The sequence below is a fragment of the Eleutherodactylus coqui genome, chromosome 2 (assembly GCF_035609145.1).
Source record: "Eleutherodactylus coqui strain aEleCoq1 chromosome 2, aEleCoq1.hap1, whole genome shotgun sequence".
Taxonomy (NCBI): domain Eukaryota; kingdom Metazoa; phylum Chordata; class Amphibia; order Anura; family Eleutherodactylidae; genus Eleutherodactylus; species Eleutherodactylus coqui.
This window is the reverse complement of record NC_089838.1, coordinates 321,072,705-321,077,704: the sequence shown is the minus strand read 5'-3', so window position 1 is coordinate 321,077,704 and position 5,000 is coordinate 321,072,705. Positions and strand designations below refer to the sequence as shown.

Genomic DNA, 5,000 nt, shown 5'->3' with positions numbered 1-5,000 from the left:
AATGAAACTTGAGTGCTCTGACCCTGTTCAGCACTCTTTTCGATCATGTATCTGTACTGGATCATGAAAAGTCTGATTTGATTTGGATGTGATTTCTAGGCACAATCTTCTGATGTGGAGTGAAACGCACAACCGTTGCGCAACAAGCTCTTGCTGCTGCATGTCAAACTAGATGCAGGAGGCAAAAACTGGCATTGTGTGTCATGTCTGCTTGCTCACTTTTGTTAAACCGTGGTTCTAATAACACGGAGGTTTCAGCTTTTGATCCCCATATGGGCTAGGTTCTCCAGCATCTGAAGTGCCGTCAAGCTATCTTTTGACAAAGTCTTCAGCCTCTTTTGGGTACCAAAAGTGGAGCCCTGATGCATGTGTATTTGAATCAAGGTTGCGTAGAGCGCAGTCAGGTCACATGGCCTGTTCACTCCATTTTTTTAGAGTGTGGTGCAAATGTCATTTTCACATGCAACTTTCTGGTCTTCCATTGAGAGACGCTTATTTATGCCACAAGGTCAAAGAAGTTTGTTTTTTTGCCGTAACCCAATTCCACAGTGTTTTTGAACAATTTTTTGTAGTTGATGAGTAAAACGTTAGATGACCCTGACGTGATTTGAACACGCAACCTTCTGATCTGGAGTCAGACGCGCTACCGTTGCGCCACAAGGTCAATGAAACTTGAGTGCTCTGACCCTGTTCAGCACTCTTTTCGATCATGTATCTGTACTGGATCATGAAAAGTCTGATTTGATTTGGATGTGATTTCTAGGCACAATCTTCTGATGTGGAGTGAAACGCACAACCGTTGCGCAACAAGCTCTTGCTGCTGCATGTCAAACTAGATGCAGGAGGCAAAAACTGGCATTGTGTGTCATGTCTGCTTGCTCACTTTTGTTAAACCGTGGTTCTAATAACACGGAGGTTTCAGCTTTTGATCCCCATATGGGCTAGGTTCTCCAGCATCTGAAGTGCCGTCAAGCTATCTTTGACAAAGTCTTCAGCCTCTTTTGGGTACCAAAAGTGGAGCCCTGATGCATGTGTATTTGAATCAAGGTTGCGTAGAGCGCAGTCAGGTCACTTGGCCAGTTCACTCCATTTTTTTAGAGTGTGGTGCAAATGTCATTTTCACATGCAACTTTCTGGTCTTCCATTGAGAGACGCTTATTTATGCCACAAGGTCAAAGAAGTTTGTTTTTTTGCCGTAACTCAATTCCACAGTGTTTTTTAACAATTTTTTGTAGTTGATGAGTAAAATGTCAGATGACCCTGACGTGATTTGAACACGCAACCTTCTGATCTGGAGTCAGACGCGCTACCGTTGCGCCACAAGGTCAATGAAACTTGAGTGTTCTGACCCTGTTCAGCACTCTTTTCGATCATGTATCTGTACTGGATCATGAAAAGTCTGATTTGATTTGGATGTGATTTCTAGGCACAATCTTCTGATGTGGAGTGAAACGCACAACCGTTGCGCAACAAGCTCTTGCTGCTGCATGTCAAACTAGATGCAGGAGGCAAAAACTGGCATTGTGTGTCATGTCTGCTTGCTCACTTTTGTTAAACCGTGGTTCTAATAACACGGAGGTTTCAGCTTTTGATCCCCATATGGGCTAGGTTCTCCAGCATCTGAAGTGCCGTCAAGCTATCTTTTGACAAAGTCTTCAGCCTCTTTTGGGTACCAAAAGTGGAGCCGTGATGCATGTGTATTTGAATCAAGGTTGCGTAGAGCGCAGTCAGGTCACATGGCCAGTTCACTCCATTTTTTTAGAGTGTGGTGCAAATGTCATTTTCACATGCAACTTTCTGGTCTTCCATTGAGAGACGCTTTTTTATGCCACAAGGTCAAAGAAGTTTGTTTTTTTGGCCGTAACTCAATTCCACAGTGTTTTTGAACAATTTTTTGTAGTTGATGAGTAAAACGTCAGATGACCCTGACGTGATTTGAACACGCAACCTTCTGATCTGGAGTCAGACGCGCTACCGTTGCGCCACAAGGTCAATGAAACTTGAGTGCTCTGACCCTGTTCAGCACTCTTTTCGATCATTTATCTGTACTGGATCATGAAAAGTCTGATTTGATTTGGATGTGATTTCTAGGCACAATCTTCTGATGTGGAGTGAAACGCACAACCGTTGCGCAACAAGCTCTTGCTGCTGCATGTCAAACTAGATGCAGGAGGCAAAAACTGGCATTGTGTGTCATGTCTGCTTGCTCACTTTTGTTAAACCGTGGTTCTAATAACACGGAGGTTTCAGCTTTTGATCCCCATATGGGCTAGGTTCTCCAGCATCTGAAGTGCCGTCAAGCTATCTTTTGACAAAGTCTTCAGCCTCTTTTGGGTACCAAAAGTGGAGCCCTGATGCATGTGTATTTGAATCAAGGTTGCGTAGAGCGCAGTCAGGTCACATGGCCTGTTCACTCCATTTTTTTAGAGTGTGGTGCAAATGTCATTTTCACATGCAACTTTCTGGTCTTCCATTGAGAGACGCTTATTTATGCCACAAGGTCAAAGAAGTTTGTTTTTTTGCCGTAACCCAATTCCACAGTGTTTTTGAACAATTTTTTGTAGTTGATGAGTAAAACGTTAGATGACCCTGACGTGATTTGAACACGCAACCTTCTGATCTGGAGTCAGACGCGCTACCGTTGCGCCACAAGGTCAATGAAACTTGAGTGCTCTGACCCTGTTCAGCACTCTTTTCGATCATGTATCTGTACTGGATCATGAAAAGTCTGATTTGATTTGGATGTGATTTCTAGGCACAATCTTCTGATGTGGAGTGAAACGCACAACCGTTGCGCAACAAGCTCTTGCTGCTGCATGTCAAACTAGATGCAGGAGGCAAAAACTGGCATTGTGTGTCATGTCTGCTTGCTCACTTTTGTTAAACCGTGGTTCTAATAACACGGAGGTTTCAGCTTTTGATCCCCATATGGGCTAGGTTCTCCAGCATCTGAAGTGCCGTCAAGCTATCTTTGACAAAGTCTTCAGCCTCTTTTGGGTACCAAAAGTGGAGCCCTGATGCATGTGTATTTGAATCAAGGTTGCGTAGAGCGCAGTCAGGTCACTTGGCCAGTTCACTCCATTTTTTTAGAGTGTGGTGCAAATGTCATTTTCACATGCAACTTTCTGGTCTTCCATTGAGAGACGCTTATTTATGCCACAAGGTCAAAGAAGTTTGTTTTTTTGCCGTAACTCAATTCCACAGTGTTTTTTAACAATTTTTTGTAGTTGATGAGTAAAATGTCAGATGACCCTGACGTGATTTGAACACGCAACCTTCTGATCTGGAGTCAGACGCGCTACCGTTGCGCCACAAGGTCAATGAAACTTGAGTGTTCTGACCCTGTTCAGCACTCTTTTCGATCATGTATCTGTACTGGATCATGAAAAGTCTGATTTGATTTGGATGTGATTTCTAGGCACAATCTTCTGATGTGGAGTGAAACGCACAACCGTTGCGCAACAAGCTCTTGCTGCTGCATGTCAAACTAGATGCAGGAGGCAAAAACTGGCATTGTGTGTCATGTCTGCTTGCTCACTTTTGTTAAACCGTGGTTCTAATAACACGGAGGTTTCAGCTTTTGATCCCCATATGGGCTAGGTTCTCCAGCATCTGAAGTGCCGTCAAGCTATCTTTTGACAAAGTCTTCAGCCTCTTTTGGGTACCAAAAGTGGAGCCGTGATGCATGTGTATTTGAATCAAGGTTGCGTAGAGCGCAGTCAGGTCACATGGCCAGTTCACTCCATTTTTTTAGAGTGTGGTGCAAATGTCATTTTCACATGCAACTTTCTGGTCTTCCATTGAGAGACGCTTTTTTATGCCACAAGGTCAAAGAAGTTTGTTTTTTTGGCCGTAACTCAATTCCACAGTGTTTTTGAACAATTTTTTGTAGTTGATGAGTAAAATGGCAGATGACCCTGACGTGATTTGAACACGCAACCTTCTGATCTGGAGTCAGACGCGCTACCGTTGCGCCACAAGGTCAATGAAACTTGAGTGCTCTGACCCTGTTCAGCACTCTATTCGATCATGTATCTGTACTGGATCATGAAAAGTCTGATTTGATTTGGATGTGATTTCTAGGCACAATCTTCTGATGTGGAGTGAAACGCACAACCGTTGCGCAACAAGCTCTTGCTGCTGCATGTCAAACTAGATGCAGGAGGCAAAAACTGGCATTTGGTGTCATGTCTGCTTGCTCACTTTTGTTAAACTGTGGTTCTAATAACACGGAGGTTTCAGCTTTTGATCCCCATATGGGCTAGGTTCTCCAGCATCTGAAGTGCCGTCAAGCTATCTTTTGACAAAGTCTTCAGCCTCTTTTGGGTACCAAAAGTGGAGCCGTGATGCATGTGTATTTGAATCAAGGTTGCGTAGAGCGCAGTCAGGTCACATGGCCAGTTCACTCCATTTTTTTAGAGTGTGGTGCAAATGTCATTTTCACATGCAACTTTCTGGTCTTCCATTGAGAGACGCTTATTTATGCCACAAGGTCAAAGAAGTTTGTTTTTTTGCCGTAACTCAATTCCACAGTGTTTTTGAACAATTTTTTGTAGTTGATGAGTAAAATGTCAGATGACCCTGACGTGATTTGAACACGCAACCTTCTGATCTGGAGTCAGACGCGCTACCGTTGCGCCACAAGGTCAATGAAACTTGAGTGCTCTGACCCTGTTCAGCACTCTTTTCGATCATGTATCTGTACTGGATCATGAAAAGTCTGATTTGATTTGGATGTGATTTCTAGGCACAATCTTCTGATGTGGAGTGAAACGCACAACCGTTGCGCAACAAGCTCTTGCTGCTGCATGTCAAACTAGATGCAGGAGGCAAAAACTGGCATTGTGTGTCATGTCTGCTTGCTCACTTTTGTTAAACCGTGATTCTAATAACACGGAGGTTTCAGCTTTTGATCCCCATATGGGCTAGGTTCTCCAGCATCTGAAGTGCCGTCAAGCTATCTTTTGACAAAGTCTTCGGCCTCTTTTGGGTGCCAAAAG

At 43.7% G+C, this 5,000-nt stretch overlaps 7 non-coding genes across 7 annotated transcripts; all 7 read right to left on the bottom strand.

Annotated features, from left to right (window-relative positions):
• Nucleotides 1-592: 592 nt before the first annotated feature.
• Nucleotides 593-664, bottom strand: TRNAW-CCA (transfer RNA tryptophan (anticodon CCA)). Its single transcript has one exon. It is a non-coding gene; the product is annotated as a tRNA-Trp (tRNA).
• Nucleotides 665-1,255: 591 nt separating this feature from the next.
• Nucleotides 1,256-1,327, bottom strand: TRNAW-CCA (transfer RNA tryptophan (anticodon CCA)). The gene has a single exon. It is a non-coding gene; the product is annotated as a tRNA-Trp (tRNA).
• Nucleotides 1,328-1,920: 593 nt separating this feature from the next.
• Nucleotides 1,921-1,992, bottom strand: TRNAW-CCA (transfer RNA tryptophan (anticodon CCA)). The gene has a single exon. It is a non-coding gene; the product is annotated as a tRNA-Trp (tRNA).
• A 592-nt stretch (nucleotides 1,993-2,584) lies between these two features.
• Nucleotides 2,585-2,656, bottom strand: TRNAW-CCA (transfer RNA tryptophan (anticodon CCA)). Its single transcript has one exon. It is a non-coding gene; the product is annotated as a tRNA-Trp (tRNA).
• Nucleotides 2,657-3,247: 591 nt separating this feature from the next.
• TRNAW-CCA (transfer RNA tryptophan (anticodon CCA)) lies at nucleotides 3,248-3,319 on the bottom strand. Its single transcript has one exon. It is a non-coding gene; the product is annotated as a tRNA-Trp (tRNA).
• Nucleotides 3,320-3,912: 593 nt separating this feature from the next.
• TRNAW-CCA (transfer RNA tryptophan (anticodon CCA)) lies at nucleotides 3,913-3,984 on the bottom strand. The gene has a single exon. It is a non-coding gene; the product is annotated as a tRNA-Trp (tRNA).
• Nucleotides 3,985-4,576: 592 nt separating this feature from the next.
• Nucleotides 4,577-4,648, bottom strand: TRNAW-CCA (transfer RNA tryptophan (anticodon CCA)). The gene has a single exon. It is a non-coding gene; the product is annotated as a tRNA-Trp (tRNA).
• Between the last annotated feature and the right edge of the window lie 352 nt (nucleotides 4,649-5,000).